Raw genomic sequence first — 16,749 nt, forward strand, 5'->3', positions numbered from 1 at the left:
TTCCATTTGAAATTTTTCACACTTGCGGGAGTAGGCTGCATGTGCCGCCCCGCAGTTCACACAAGAGAGGGTGTCGGATGTACAGTTGTCACTCGGATGGTCATGCGACGCGCATTTTGCACACGTCGTTCGGCCACGGCAGGAGTTTGTACCGTGCCCGGACCGCTGGCACTTAAAACAGCGCCGCGGGTTCGGGATGTAGGGAGGGATGGAGCAACGGATGAAACCTGCATTGATGTGTTGTGGCAGCACTGCGCGGTCGAAAGTCAAGATAATGTGTTTGGTGGGAATCTCCTTGTCGTCTCTGCGGATAGTGATGCGTCTCACGGCAGTGACGCCCTGATCCTTCAAGCCGGCAAGGAGATCCGCATCCGTTTCGTTCAAGAGATCAGTCTCGGATATCACACCTTGCGAGCTGTTGAGGCTCCGATGGGGTGTGACCCTGATGTCTAGATCAGCCAGTCTAGTCTGAGCTAGAAGCTTCGTGGACTGCTGCTTGTCATTTACCTCGATTAGTAGTTCACCAGACCTTTGTTTTTTGCACTTATATGATTTTCCTATTATGGCTTCAAGATATTTTGCGATCAAGAACACTGACTGAGATGCAAGAGGGTGGGTTGGATTGAGGGACTCCATGACAAGAAATCGAGAGTAATGATCTGGTTCAGGAAATGTTAAAGATGGCAATTGGGGAAAAGATACTTCGGTGCGGCCCCTTTTCAGGGACCGATCACGTTTGGGGGGGGGTTTTGAAAATGCCATATAGCATAGTATAAAAGCAGGGAGACTGGGGTACTTTCTTCTTTGACCTTACCCTGGTAGCCAAAGAGGTCCCGGAGCTCCCTGCCTGGTGAACAGACAGGGAGCCCATCCGCCGGAGCTTGACCTGGGCTCCGACGGCCACCGTTCGTGGTTTCTAACCCTCCACCTATAAACACATCGCCACGGTTGGATCCAGCTTATGTTTGGGGGCTCGGGGTCCGCGGTATCGCCAGTACCGTCACCAAGATTGCTCAAGGTGCCCCGTGCGGGGGAAAACGTTTAATTGCTGAGCAACGTGGCTACGACACGTGCGATCGTGACCGACCAAATTTTCGTTATGGCTACCGCCAGAGGGGTTACCCATCTCCGCCACGGCGGTCCTCTCCTCATGCCACTTCCGAGTCACCGACCAATTCTCGTGTGTCGCCACGTAATTCCCCATTTCCATTTCGACAATCTGTGTCTCCGCTTCGCGCTGTCGTGCATGACCCCACACACCTCTCAGAAAACTAAGTCATTCAGTTTTTGGAGGGGAAAGTGCATCTATCGCTACGTTAGCAACTCCTCCAGAACACCCATCGAACTTGTTGTTAGTATCAGTTGAAGGTAACAATATCGGAGCTTTGGTGGACACTGGAGCAAGTGTTTCTATTATTCGAGCTGACCTTTGTAAGAGGCTACAAAAGGTAAAAACCCCATACAGTGGCCATTTCTTACATGTTGCAAATGACACGTCCATCCAAACTTCTGCCTTCTGCACGGTACGCGTTTCTATCGATGGGCTGTGTCATCACATTCAGTGTGCAATGATCACGGAGTGACCCCATAAGCTTATTCTTGGTTGGGACTTTCTTTCGTCGACTTTCGCTATTATTTGTGGTCGCACTCATGCTATTAGCATCACAGACACAATTTTAAACAAATAAACATTTTAAACCTAATGCCGCGCGTAGTGGTGTGTTATTCCATGCTAACATAGAATGAAATCATCCAGATTTGCTATGACCCAAGCCTCGCTCGTTTAAGTGCAAGCTTCGCCGCTTCTTAGGTTGCAGGGGGCTGTTTCAAAACGGCGAGCTGGAATATTCAGTTTATATTACTTTCAGACGATTGTTGCCTCACAATAGCTATGCAAACAAGACTGCACAGGGGGCTGCAGTGAGATGGAAGTCATTTTAGGTTTATGAGTCTGGACTTTTGTAACATGCAGTATACGCGGGGGGGGGGGGGGGCTGATGTGTTGACGATTGCTTCGTTGGTACCGGCCTATTCGTGACCTAGTGCGTGATAACGTAATTCTTGTATCCAGAAATTACGCAAAAACTGAAGTCGCGAATATGTTATGCGTAACATGCAACAAAAAACCTTCCATAAAAAGCGAAACATGCCTCTTAAGGAATATGAACCAGCTACGTTCTTTCAGTTCACGGGGACGCTGAACCCCACAAAAAATATCGCGAAGTGCAGGCATATTACGCGTATACTATGCGGTTAGTAGGCTTACGTATACCCTATTTTTCAGCGGTTCTGCAGGCATACTGGCTGGTAAACGAAGTTTTTTTAATAACGCTTGTGCGTGAAGGTTTTCTAAGCCCCCACAATAGCTGATAACAAGGAACTGGCCTGATCAGGACTAACACCAATGACCACAGAAAGAGAATACGATTACAGATGTTTTCCGCCTGGGGCAGCTTCTGTCCTGAGGGAATTGTGCTTCCCGTATATTGCGCATTACGCTACAACATTGGCCGCTATTGATTCCTTACAAAACTTGTAACTTCCGTAACTTTTCTGCACCTTATTTATTTTATGTTATCTAGAAGCGTGGCGGTTTTAGACGCGTATTTTGTGTCTTAAGTTAAGGGAAGCCGCCAAAGTGCACGTTCAAAACGGCGAAAGACAAGTACTGGTCACCTTAGTGCTAGCGGTTAGTTGTTCAGCGTTCATGGACCTCAAAAGGTGGATTACCATCAATCAAGAAACAAAATAGAGCCGCATTATTACGGCACGAGTGTTGGCGAGGCGTAGTTTTCTCTGTTTCTACGACTGCTGACCAGTCCGTAGGGCACCTGGCTGACCATTGTTTTTTGGCACATTCGGTCTACTAGCCAGTCACAGTACGTGAACTTTTTTACCACCGACGTGCTTTATGGCGTGGTCGGCGTACCAGGACAACATGGTCAGCTAACTCACACATCGGCCCACGAGTAAGCGTCAGGGCCATATGGGCGTGGTTTGACCACGTCGTAACGAGAAGTGGAGTATTTGAGCGAAAATCTAAATGTGCGCGAACCCTAAACCGGAAAACGGGCTGCAGTATGCGTTAAAAAACAAAGGAATCACCTCTACCCGCTGACGCTCAGTAGGGGACGCTTTTCCTCCCTGGAACTGGGAGAAAAACCTTCTATCTATGGATCCTGTGCTTTGTGGCACCCACGGGAGAACAGATTACGTGCACGAGTTGAAACGGCGGTGTCCGAAAACGCAAAGCGAAGACAGTGAAAGAGGCAAAAAACTTCGCAGTGAAAGTGATAGCCTCCTGCGGCACGTAAAAAGTTATGCTTGGCACAGATGACGTTCAACACCCTGCATAACAATACCCTTTGTGTACCTAGTTTTCTCGACACGTTTTTAAAGCTCTTTTACGTTAGAGATTTATACTAAGTAACTTTGAGGTGTAGTGTGCTTACATACATTAAAAAGATTAGGCACTCCTGCATATGACGCGATGATGATACGACGCAAAGCTTTCTCCGGAGGCATCACGGTCATCTTCGCACGGAGGGATGCACGTTTTTTTGTCTAATTTTGCTCGTGCAAACACCCCCCTCCAAACCCAAACCGCTTCGACCATGTCAAAATGGGAGAATCGGATTACACGCTAGATGTGTAACACGAGGGATTTCATTGCAGCCACCTGGTGCGTTTTTGTTATTTCACCCTATTTTGGAATTTTTATTTATTTATTAATACTGTAAGCCTTGATCAGGCTTATACAGGAAGTGGGCACATAATGCACATTACACAAATAGGTACAAAAAGCAAACTGGACGTTCAAGAGAACACAGCAATCAACCACGCCATTGCCAAAGCGCATAAAAAGAAAAGAAAACGCCAGAACGCTCTCCGCTGTGTTTTTAGTTTGACAGGTAATACTAAATCAACCGACAACAATGACGGTGTAGATAAATAAATCTCTTCTAACACAAAACAGTGCAGTAAAACACTTGCAAACATATGCAATACGGGATAGGGTAAAATAAGGCGGAAAAAAGGAATCTCAAACATGCGCAAAGAAGCGGTAAAAATTCACTTGCAATGTAATTTTGTTCAAGTTTGGTACAAAATCAAGATGAAGAAAAATTTGCCGAACGCCTTCACTGTTCCAAAGACGAAGTAAACCACGATTCCGCGTTCCTAGCAAAGCTATCCACCGATGTGGCGTTGATAACATCAGACGGTAATCCATTCCAAGTTTGAATGGCCAGCGGAAAGAAAGAATACTTGAATGTATTTGTACGACTGCTGAATGGTCTGAAAGGTTTGTCATGATTCGTCCTTGTTGAGTGTCGGTGAGGAGGTTTAAGGTAATCACTTTTGTTTATGTTTATAGCTTCCCGATACAAAAGATACAGGAACTTCATAGCAGCAACACTACGACGTGACGACAAGGTTGGAATGCGCGCTCGCATGCGCAACGAAGTTACACTGTCGTGTCTAGTATATTTAGAGTAAATAAAACAAAGTGCCTTATTTTAAATTTTTTCTAATTTGTGTACAATAACAGACTTCTTGATTAAGAACAGCAAAGCATCGCTTTCAAAAGCCACTCGCAGATAAACACTTTTTATATGTTGTTGCAGCAAACAGAATAACGTTAGGGTAATCGTATAGGACACTTCGCTACATCCTAATGTGGTGGAGAAGTGTTTCGTCTAGGCACCGGAGACTCCTTTTTTGCGATTCAGCGTAAGGTCCTCCCAAAGTTTTGGTTAGTCTCCTACCCCTTGTGGGGGTGGTCTTTCCTGCAACTTTTAATTTAGAGTTTTGCCAACGACTGTGTTTCTTGTTTCTTTGTCCGTTTAACTCGTTTTGGTTACCGACTCAGTGATATTCGTTATCGGTGGTGTACTGACGTTGGCCAGCGTCTTCGGTTTATTCTCACCCTTTTGAATGCGTCGAGTTGTGGCAGTCTTCTAAAGTCTTCCCAGGCAGTCTTCCCTGCTCAAAATGTGGGCGCGAACGTTAACATCGACCGTTGTTTTTGAAAAACAGAGCTGTTTACGCTTGAGCTTGGTCTGGTGGTGTCAGCAAAAGCAATACCATGAATACAGCTTCGGCACATGGCACAAGGCGCGGCGTTCACTAAGCTGCGTAGGCAAAGCCAAGCCTCGCAATTATTACACGTCACTGCACCGACGCGTCATATGCTTCTCGCTTCGCCGCGTTGCTATGCACACCGCCTCGTGAATCCGCAAGGAACAAATTGGTTGCACTCGCTAAATGTGTGGTAGCACGACGAGGTATGCAACGCTCGTGAAAAAGGAACAGCAGTGGAACTGCTGAAAATAATTGCACTGTTTTTAATGCCATTGTTTTTAGCAAATAACGAGCTCACGTTATCTGATTGGTTATAAACCCTTGTCTCACGGGTAAAGTTTAAAAGTACCGCTTCAATCTCAACAGCTTGCTAGTGCTATCATAAAACTTTTCATGGTAGGTGTTTGCTTTTGTTTGCACATAACAGCTTGGTGGATCGGAAAAAAGTAAGAGCTTCAGGGAACTAGTGTTCCCGCTTTTCAACGCGCGTCAATGTACAAATTGTAAACGTAACAATGGTAACATTTAATGTGTTGGCCCGTGATAAGACATGTGATTTGTAGCTGCTCAGGGGTCTCCATTTAGAAGTGGTAGAGAGCTTGCTTATGTGTACAGCACAGTAAGCAGACAAAGATAGGAAAAATTTGCATTAGGGCGATGGTGGGGGGGAACTTTTGTAATTAAAGCCACATTGTGTGCTAGTCATCTTGGAACTGGACAGTGGCAACGGTCAGTTTGTCCAGAGGACCGCAGTAAAGTGCATTTGCGTCTTGGAGGTGGCCTCTAAGCGATATAGTACTGCTGTATGCAAAGAACGAAATCGTTCCCCGCTCAAAGGTAGACTGTATAAGGGCAACTACAACGGCCAGGGGGTGAGCCCCAGTTCTTTTCTCGTAGCCAATAGGCCACCGAAGCGGTGGCAGTTCAGAAAACCTTCTCTTATGCACACCTGCGTCGTCACTCGGTCGACTGTGGCTACTCTTGTCTGAGAGTGTGAGACCAAGTGTGCAACATGCAGTTGCGTAAATGTCAAGCAACTGAAGCGGTAGGAGATAACGCAGTGCTGGCAAAGGTCGAGGGACATATTTTGCATGGGTTCGGAGGCTGGTTAAGGGGCTATATTTGAATAGAAAAACACCCTGGCTAACATGTAAGGATACACCATCTTGGTGGTGCCGAGTGATATATCTACCAGCTACTAACGCATCCCCGCTACTGCTGTCATACTAAAGGCCTTGAATACGCGCCATACTCTGCCTGCGTCACTCCTCGAATCTATGGTGGAGCAAAGCAAAATCACGTCATGGGCTCACGCAACTTCGCTTTTCGTATGTACTCAGAATCGACCCGCTTGTATGCGGTCCTGTAGTAAAAGCGCCTGACATAGATTGCTTTCTCCTGTGATTGGTTATGATTATGTCAGTGTGACCGAACGAACTGCCTTCAAATAGTGCACAACAGCTGGCCTTGTTTCGCTTTTTCGGATTACAGAGTGACGTCGCAGGTGTGCATAATAGAAGTTCATACTAAAGGCCCTGAATACGTGCCATACTCGGACTGTGTCATTTATAGAATCTATGGTGGAGCAAAGGAAAATCACGCCATGGGTTCACGCAACTTCGGTTTCTGTATATACTCAGAATCGACCCGCTTGTATGCTGTCCTGTAGTTAAAGCGCCTGACATAGATTGCTTTCTCCTCTGATTGGTTATGATTATGTCAGTGTGACCGAACAAACTGCCTTTAAATAGTGCACAACAGCTGGCCTTGTTTCGCTTTTTCGGATTACAGAGTGACGCCCCAGCTGTACATAATAGGTTTTCTGAACTGCCACCGCACAACAGCTGGCCTTGTTTCGCTTTTTCGGATTACATCCACATAGCAAGTGTAGCTGTTTAAAATCCAGCACTAATAGATGTTCATTTACATGCCGTCCTAAGATGTTTCGTCTCTAATTATTTTAGAAGCTGTTTCATCCCTTACTGTTTTTGAATGGCCTGGGCTTGTATCAGACTTATATATTTTTTTGCTTGGCTCATTTGCGTAAGGTTTAGTAGTCTTTTTGCAGTAATTGACATTTCTGTCAGTATTTCATACCCCACACATTTAAATATTCGAATAGACTTACCGCCTCAGTGGCAGTAACAAAATCATCCAGACATGAAAAGTGGGTTACCCAACATTGCATACCTTCAGTCTTCACACGGCTTTTTACAGCTAGTGGATTGTTTCTGCAGACTGTTGATCTTCGCTAAATTTTTTTAAATTACGGCTTTTATAATGTACCATAAGGAATGTCTTTTTGATGCACTACCTTTATATGTTTTCCTCCAAACTTTCGCCCTCCGTTTGTTCTAACCACTTTCTTTTATGCATTTTATTCCTCACGTTTTTGTAATCAATATTATAATACATCCAGGAATTTAAAAGGAGCTGAGCAAAGTATTTCTACAAAAATCAAGTCCAAAAGTTGCCAGTTATAACAATTTTTAGCTGTCATGCTCTACTAATATTACAAGCTTGTCTGTAATAGTTCAGTTCGGGCTTTTACTGAGGCCATATAGTTGTGCAAGATATGTTGTTCGCAAAATTTTGCAGTAGGTAGCTAAAGAAGGCTTTGAAAGAAATGAAAGGGGGCTAAGCACCTGGTGAGGATCAGATAACAGCCGACCTATTGAAAAATGGCGAAAAAATTGTATATAAAAAACTGGCAAACCTGTATACGCAAGGACTAATTACCGCAAGTGTACCGGAATTTTGAAAGTGCGCGAACATCTTGCTAATCCATGAGAAAGGTGATATAAATGATTTGAAAAATTACAGGCCGATCAGCTTACTGTCAGTCGTCTACAATGTACTCACGAAGGTGATCGCTAGCAGAATTTCTGGAACCTTATATTTCAGGCAAGCTAAAGAACAAGCAGGGTTCCTTAAAGGTTAGTCAGCAATAGACCATATTCACATGATAAATCAGGTGATTGATAAGCGTGCTGAATATACTGAACCACTTTATATAGCCATCGTAGATTATGAGAAAGCATTTGACTCGGTCAAAACCCTAGCAGTCATTCAGGTTTTACGGAACAACGGGGTAGATGAGCAGTACATAAAAATACTAGAGAATATCTACAATAGGTCTACAGCCACTATCATCCTCCATACGGAGAGCAGTAAAATACCCATAAGGAAGGGCGTCAGACAAGGAGTCACAATCTCTTCAATGTTATTCCCAGCGTGTTTACAAGAAGTATTCACAACGTTGGATTGGAAACAGGTGGGAGTAAAAGGTAATGGAGAATACCTCAGTAACCTCAGATTTGCTGATGATGTTGCCTAGCTAAGTAACTCGGGGACGAAGTGCAAAGCATGCTTTCCGCACTAGACGAACAGAGTAGAACCGTGGGCCATAAAATTAATATGCAGATATATAAAGTAATGACCAATAACCTGGGGACTCCACAGCAGTTTAGTATAGCTGGTGGAAGTGTTAAAAGGATATTTCTACTTAGGCCAATTTGGGACCACGGATCCCAACGAGGAGGCAGAGATAATTGGAAGTATCAGAATGGGGTGGAGTGCATACGGCAGATATTCTCAGATAATAAATAGCAGCCTACCATTGTCCATGAGGAAGAAAGTGTATCACAGCTGGATCTCACTGGTACTAACCTTGGGGGCAGAAATTTGGAGGCTCACTAAGAGGGTTCCACTGCAGTTGAGAACGACTCAGAGGGCAATGGAGCGGAAAATAGTAGGTGTAACATCAAGGGACAAGAAGGCAGCCGAGGGGGTCAGGGAACAAACGCGTGTTAAGGACATACTAGTACAAATTAGGAAGAAATGGACGTGGGCAGGGCATTTATTGCGAAGGCGAGATAACCGTTGGTAATTATGGTTAACAGAGTATATCTCTAGAAAAAGCAAAAAAGTTAGATGGGCAGATGAGATCAAGAAGATGGCAGGAATAAATTGGTTACAGTTAGCACAGGACCGGGCTAATTGGAAAATAATGGGAGAGGCCTTTGCCCTCCAGGGGTCGTATAGAGGCTTGTGATAATGAGATTTTGCAGTTTTGATCATACACGAAAAATATCTTCGACGAAAGTGCCATACGCCATCAGCGAGAAGCTGTTGAGGGCGTGCGTTGACAAAGATAACTACATTTTGAAGCAATACGCAACATCTGTGACACAGCTGTGAAAGAGAGTGGGAGTGTATTACAGTACCAAGCGGATTCAGTAAATACACTTGCCTCGAAGTTCACGGGTTATCTGATGTACGCTGGAGAAAGACCCAAAATTGCGTACATCAACGTCGTAAATTAGTTCAAAGTTCGTCTAAGCTGAAGTTTGCCTTGTGGAAGCTTGGTTGGGGCATTGCAGCATCGGCACGGATAACTAGCTGAACACAGGTGAAGACAAATTAGTAGGGCTAGGCTAAGAAATAAACGAGGGAGGACATGTATTACGTTCGTTGCAATGCTAGGTGCCCGGAGGTAACTTTAGTGTTTGGGGATTCCAGGACTGGTTACTAGGTGCACAGTAATATTGTGGAGTATGGTGTGTCCCTCAGGGCCAATAATGGTGTTGTAACATGTCAGGAAGGCCTAAGTGATGTCTGATGATGTAGTTTCGACTGTAGATACGGAAAAATAGGTTCAGAGCTGGCAGTACGAAGTTTATGCTAGACCGGTTTTCAAAGAAATCAGAGCGAGAATATTGGTAGAACACAGCGTCGTCATTTATGAGCTTAGGTCATAAAGGTCCCAACATGGCAGGTCGCTTTTGAACACAAGAAACCAGTTAAGACACGATGATTGAGGGGGTATATTAAAAGGGATTCCTTTACTAATGTTAAGCCAGTTAATCCTTGGGGGAAAAGCTCTAGTATCACCAACAGGTTATGGTTGTTTTAGGAAACAAGAAAACACAATACCCAAGTCACAAAACAAAGGCGTCTTGAACATTTCAAGCTTGAAGCACAGCGTTCCACATATAAGCAGCAGTAATGCGTGTTTTCTAATAATTAAGGAATGAACTACGTTCGGGAATAATGTTCAGCACAGTTTTCTTTTTTTTGGTTTGGGTGACAAAATAATAAACTGCATCAACATAACCAATCGTGAGTACAGTGCTATTAGGAATTTAATGGTACAGGTTTTAGCATGACAAATTACGCCCATTTTGTCTTCTTCTGTCGTGAAATTTTTATTGTTATGTAACGCAACGTGTGCCACATTGTACAGTCGCAAGTACGGTAAGAAAGGAATGTTTTCTTTTTCAGTGCGAGAACACATACCCCTATTTCTGTGGAAAATATTGTGACTGCAATAAAACGCATTGTGTACCAAATGAAATGTTCCAGGGTTACGGCTAGTGCCATCGCCATTCTGGCTAATCAAGATTGCTTTTTTGCACATAAGAAATGTTCAACTGTCTAGTGCACCACTAAACTGCGCAGCATTCACAGAAATCTAAGCACTTGTTTAGACAGAAAATAAAGGTACAAATAAGATTGATTGATTGTTGATTCATTCATTGATCGATTGAATTATTGATTGATAAATTTACCGCTGACTGACTGAGTGACTTACTTAGGCAGAGTAAGAAACGTTTTATTTCCGGCTATTTTTACTTTCCGCCCAATTCGGGCCGAAAAAAGTAGAGGCCAATTAAAGTATTTTATGTGGGCTGCAGCTGGTAAAAATATTTATAGCCCGTTATAAAATTTCTGGATTATTTGTATGCACACTGAAGCCGTTATTTGAACAGGCTGGTGTATACGTGACTTGAGTCTTTCAAAGGTGGGAAAAATGTGATTTGGCGAAAACAAAACTTGTCTGGCAATGGTTCCGAATACATAAACCGGAACTGAACGGTATTTTTTGCAAGTGTTTTTTATATCTGTTTTTACATCTGAATCTGCATAAGTTCAACTTAATAGTTTATGAGGCTTGGCGGCTCATATATTTGAAGTAAATTGTATGTGCAACTATTAAAACGGAAAGGATGGCTGCAACGCAATTTCTACAACACGCAAGCTTCAAGTAGCCAAAATTACTATCGGTATATTTGTTTATGTATGGCATCATTTATTTGCGAAAACGTTCCTCAGAGGATTTCTAGGGGTATCGACTACAGCTATGCAGACAAAAGAGTAGGCAGGCTGCTTAAGTTGTGTACACGCAATATCTGTGTCAAATAGGCTGCTGATCCTTTCTCGTGCTATATATATTGAAGGGCACAGTAAACTACAGAGCTAATCTTGAAACGTCTTGGTTGCTTTACTTTTCAAAACGCATTCGGGCCCAATAACCATGGGGAAAGGCCCTTTGTGGGGAACTACTTTTTGCGGTTTTCGCTTGAACTGGATCTGAGTAATAATATGAGTGAGAATGCCGGAGAGAAAAAAATCTTAATTTTTTAAATTTACCTTCAATTTATTTTTGATATAAATAAAAGCATTCAGTTATCTCCATAAGGCGTAGCAAAAAGAGACTCATGGGTCTTCTGAAGAGGCTACCGCCACGGGAGTAGAGATCGTAAAGCAGTGGATGCAATGAAAGTAAATATATACGTTGGAAAAACACTGCCGGAACGGAAAAACAAACAGTTCCAATACATAATAAAGACAGAACAAGCAAGCAAATGTAATACAGTACACAAAGGATAAGTAGATTTTATGGACAAAAAACTGATCACATGTCTAAACTATAGTTTTAGCAATTGTGTTTTTATTCAGTTTAAAGAGTCAGCATAGGCGATGCATTTCACCTTAGCATGGTTATAAACGCAATGTTCCACACTGACAAAGGCCACTTAAACCCCAGAGTATCTTGGAGAAGCAACTTTTAGTCTCCATTTGCATTGCCAGATAGTTTTCGAGTTATGGGCTTCATCAATTATGGAAACGATGGCTGTTACTGAAATAAAGCGAGGTATATTAGCGATCATGTACAGTTTTTCTGCCATAGTTTGTGGGGTTTCTGTGTCCAAGCAGGTAGTCGGTACATAAAATATTTACTACGGTGTGGAGAGCAAACTCGCTCACAGGTTCTTTACAGGAGGCTGGGACCTGCCACAGTGCCAACAACGAGAGAAGGTAGCTTGTTCTGAGAAAAACACAATAACCATCAAACCACCAAAAATTACACCCGAAAGCCAATTGCCATTCAAATGTCTGCCAAATGTATATACCTATAAGAACTCCCAGTCTAAAGAGAACACAGAGAAAAGTCTCCACCAAACGTTCAGGGCGAGGAGACGCCGTCCGCAGGGCGTCATGGGTTCTGGGGACAAGGCGGAGAGTGGCGCTGCACGGCTAAGACAACGGTGTCATACACGCCGGAAAGTCGACGAGGAACACGCACCGTTGTCCTCGTACAGAATGGTCAACTTCGCAGCAGCACAAAATTTGAAGCACTGTAGCAGCCAGCTGGATGCAATGGTGCACTGCGGTCGCCGACGTGGAGCAGGCAGCGGGTCGTCCCAGGGGTGGAGAATGCGAACGTTGCGAGTCTTCACGAGTGAAGAGTCCCACCTCAGCTCCAGGATTCTATGGCGCCAGGTAGACCCATCACGAACTCGGGTCCCTTCACGAACTCAGGTCCAGAAAACCCGATGAGCTTCCAGTCTTGAACCTCGACGGGATGCTCCTTGAACCTGCTCCGTCCACTCCTCCCGGGGATCTCCACTGTTCTTGCCGGTACTCCCTAGCTCCTCGGTTGGGGCCACTTAACATTGACCCACGTCAGCCCTTCGTGTGGCTTGCCACTTCTTCGTGCAACCACACTAAGGGCAATAACCCGCACGAGTACTGCGGGGGTATGTTCTCGCAATGTTGCCGGCGTTGCGTCGTCACTACGAGAACCTCACCTCGCAACAACATTTTGTTTTAAATATTCATGAAAAGAGTAAAATGGTACCCCTAGTTTGAATATACATAAAAATTACAAAGAGCTTATAAAAAAGAGCAAAGGGTAAAATGTCTATAATCGTTAAAATTGACATTCCTGTTTGAGCTATCCAGCATAACAGTCCTAAAGCGTTCTATTTAGGGTACTCGAGCCAATATGAGTCACTTTTTTCCCGTAATTCCTAAAATAATTGGCAATACGGAAGGTGTGGACAAATAGGCACAAAATGACATTTTTTCTTCAACTACCACGCAAGGATCTGTCTGAGTCGGTGCAGCAAACCGGTTGACCTATAGATCTGTAAACAGACATAAATTGGAACATCAGACCACCCTTAAAAAGACCCAACTAACAGAGCCTTTGTACTTATCTTCCCCATGCAGCCCGAGAAAATCTCGTCAGATGAAGACAACAAATTTCTTCCCTTAAAATGTGGCCGCCATTTTTTAGATTTTCGATGCTGGACCACACCATTGATACATTTCTTAAATGTCCGGAAATTACCCGACGATATAAGACCAACGTAATCTTCAAATTGAATCCTGTCCAGTGTAAACACCGCCAATCAGTTAGTTGCCCCAGCGCTGATAAAATTTTGTTGTAGATGGTGAGGCAGTAAAAAAATAATAAAAAAGACACTCTAGACATCTAAAATCACAAGTTTATTTAAAAGCTATACGTAGTCGGACGCCTTGGCTCGAGATTGCCGTCGCTCAGTAAAAAGCTTGAAGTACTGCGATCGCAATAAATAAAACGCCAAGTGTGAAAGGTCAAAGGTGTCCTGAAACTTAACCAAAAACAAAATGATATGATGCGACGTTTGTATATTTCCGGGAGTTCCAGAATTAGTTAAATTCCCGCAGAAAAATCGATGACTTCGGGTGTCTGGATATAAAGCCTCTAAAATCGAACAGCTGGTGTTTTCCGCAAGAAATCGCATAGACCAAAAAATTGCGTACGCCCAATCAGCTATCACTAAAGATCCTAATGTTCATTATGCGTTGAGGCCAGTAAGAAAATATCACAGCATCCACTACCCAAAAAAAAACTACATTTTCGTTCATTTTTTTGTTTATTTATTTTCACAAATGTGGATAGTGACCAGGTTCAAAGCCGTTCTGCGGCGCCTTGAGAGTTCCTTGGCCACCAACGGCAACGACGGGCGCCGATCACAAACCAACACACATAGCCGGCATGAACAAATTCAGGAAATATTCGAGAGTACACGACAACAATGATCAGAAAAACATTTACATAGCTACAACTGCAACTACAAGTACGATAAATATGGGCAAAAAGTTCACAATTACAAGCACTAAACAAGTTTTCATGGTTTATTCACAGCATGAAATAAATGAGGCAATTCATATTATACTTTTCTAATAATTGCAAAAATTATCGACATGTCTTGTTGAGCTTATAGAAGGATTGAACATTACGAAGAAATACAACCATTTAGGAAACGATACAAAAACTTTATGGGAGTTCCGCAAAAATAATAAAGGACAAGACAGTTTCATAAAGATGCACTACCAGCAAGAAGTAATACAATCAGGTTTGTGTTAGGGTGTGCATAAATCAGTAAATGAGCAGTGCTTAGCGATGTAAGCTCTATTCGCTTGCTATTATACCGATTCAGCAGACGTGGCCGGTTATTTCATAGTTTGTGCGACATTTTCGAACCTCCCATTTATCTGCTTTTTAAGTTTTGTAAGACAGTTTATTATTATGCAAATCATATATTTCAGTTATTAATATATTATTCTTTTTAATTCTAGTAGATAACTCTCTTGCTAGCAGGTATTCATTGATATCTTGTACTCTCAATTTCGGACTTCTTAAATAGTGGCGCGGTGGGCTCTGTATATGGCTTAATTTCAATTTTTCTGAGGACTCTTTTCTGCATATTTAGTATTTTTGTTAGATTTGTTTTGATAGTAGTACCGAAATGAAATCGCAGTAATTAAAATTTAAAGCAAATAAGGCATTACTAACCAAAAGTTCATTAGTGACATTCAGAAGGTGGGTGCTGCGATTCAAAATGCCAGTAAATGAGCCCAAACTTTTCAAAAGACAATTTACTTGGTCATCCAAGTGCATGGTGGCCGTGAAAAAAACACCTAGTATTTTAACAGCAATCACTACATCTCTTTTTGATGACCTCAATAAGATGACAGTCTTAAGGAACACGTCTTTTCCTTTAGAACTATATACGATTGTTTTGGTTTTTGTGTGATTGATTTTTAATTAAATTTCCGTTGTCCAAGCGTTCAGTTTTGACAAAATGTTGTTAGCTCTAGACACAGTTTCATCACTAGAAAATGCTGAAACAAATACCATAGTGTCATCTATATATGTACTATATTTGATATGTAAATGGCAGTAATATAGAGAATGAACAGCGGTAGTCACAGTTTACTTCCCTGTGGGATCTCTGAAATTAATTTTTTTCTGTCTGAAATTACGAAGTGGCATCTGTGAGATAAATAGCTTTGCAACCATTCCAGAGGTAGCCCACGAATATCATATTGATGAAGTTTTTGTACAGTATTGAATGATTAATGTAATCGAAAGCCTGAGACAATCTATAAAATGCCCATTGTACCTGCCTCTGTTGAATCTCCCGGAGTATATATTATTTTTGAACAAACAACGCCATTTATGTCAACCTATTCTTTTGAAAACCGTATCGGAAGGGAGGTATGATAATATTCTTCTTGCAGAAGTCCGTTATTCTTTTTAAAACCATTTTTCTAACCCTTTGTAAAATACAGGAAGGATAGATATAGGATGGTAATTTGAAACACTGTGCCTATCTTCTTTTTTCAACAAGGCAGTAACACGTGAGATGTGGATATTAAATGGCAAAACTTCCGTAGAAGTGCTGACAATAAATATAAGTGTTACTTCAGGACTTAATATAAATAACATGTTTACAGGCTTTTTTTTCACTCTGTCCATATCGATGCAGTGGGAATTTTTTATGTTCCACAATGTAGAACACACTTCCATTTCGCCCAATGGTTGAAAGAACAATGAGGAGCAGTTCTCGGGGCCTAATATTGTATTGTATGTGGTTGGCACTGTGTTAAAAGTAGTGTATACAAAGTAATTATAGAATATATTTTCCACATATTCACCCGTATGCTTCTATTCTTCGTTAAAATTTTCTTTGGATGTTTTTGTGTCCTACCCCGCCCTAAGAGTGAGTTAATTTTTTTTCACAGAACATCGAATTGTTTTGAACAAAAAGTAAACTTTCGTATTTAGTAACGTTCCTTTGACTTTTTGATCTCGTATTTTGAAGCATTTGGAAATCTTTTGAAAACACGAACGTCTAATTCCTCGCGTGATAGCACGAATTTCTATATCGGCGGTCTTACCGATTTTTTTTCAGAATGTCAAAAGTCAACCATGGTTTCCTACACCTCTTATGTATCGACGTATTTAAAAAAAAAGGTTTTTGTACACCCGCAGAAAAGAGAGACAGAAATTATTATAGCCTGTCTTAACATCTGTAGCCCCGAAAACACAAGCAAACGAAGGATAGCTTAGGTCAAAACAGAAAGAATCGAACAATGACTGTGTCACCGGTTAAAAACTTAGTTATTTTCCTTACCCAAAACATGAGGAAATGCTTTCCCAATATTGAAACAGATTGCCATATGATCCCTTATTGTATAGGCCAAAGCTCAGGTTGGAAAAAAAGGGGCATGAAAGTTTGTTATTAACAAGTCTAAAATTGTTTCCGA

The sequence above is a fragment of the Haemaphysalis longicornis genome, unplaced genomic scaffold (assembly GCF_048455015.1).
Source record: "Haemaphysalis longicornis isolate Haplotype H1 unplaced genomic scaffold, Haemaphysalis longicornis Haplotype H1 scaffold_6, whole genome shotgun sequence".
NCBI classification, from domain to species: Eukaryota; Metazoa; Arthropoda; class Arachnida; order Ixodida; family Ixodidae; genus Haemaphysalis; species Haemaphysalis longicornis.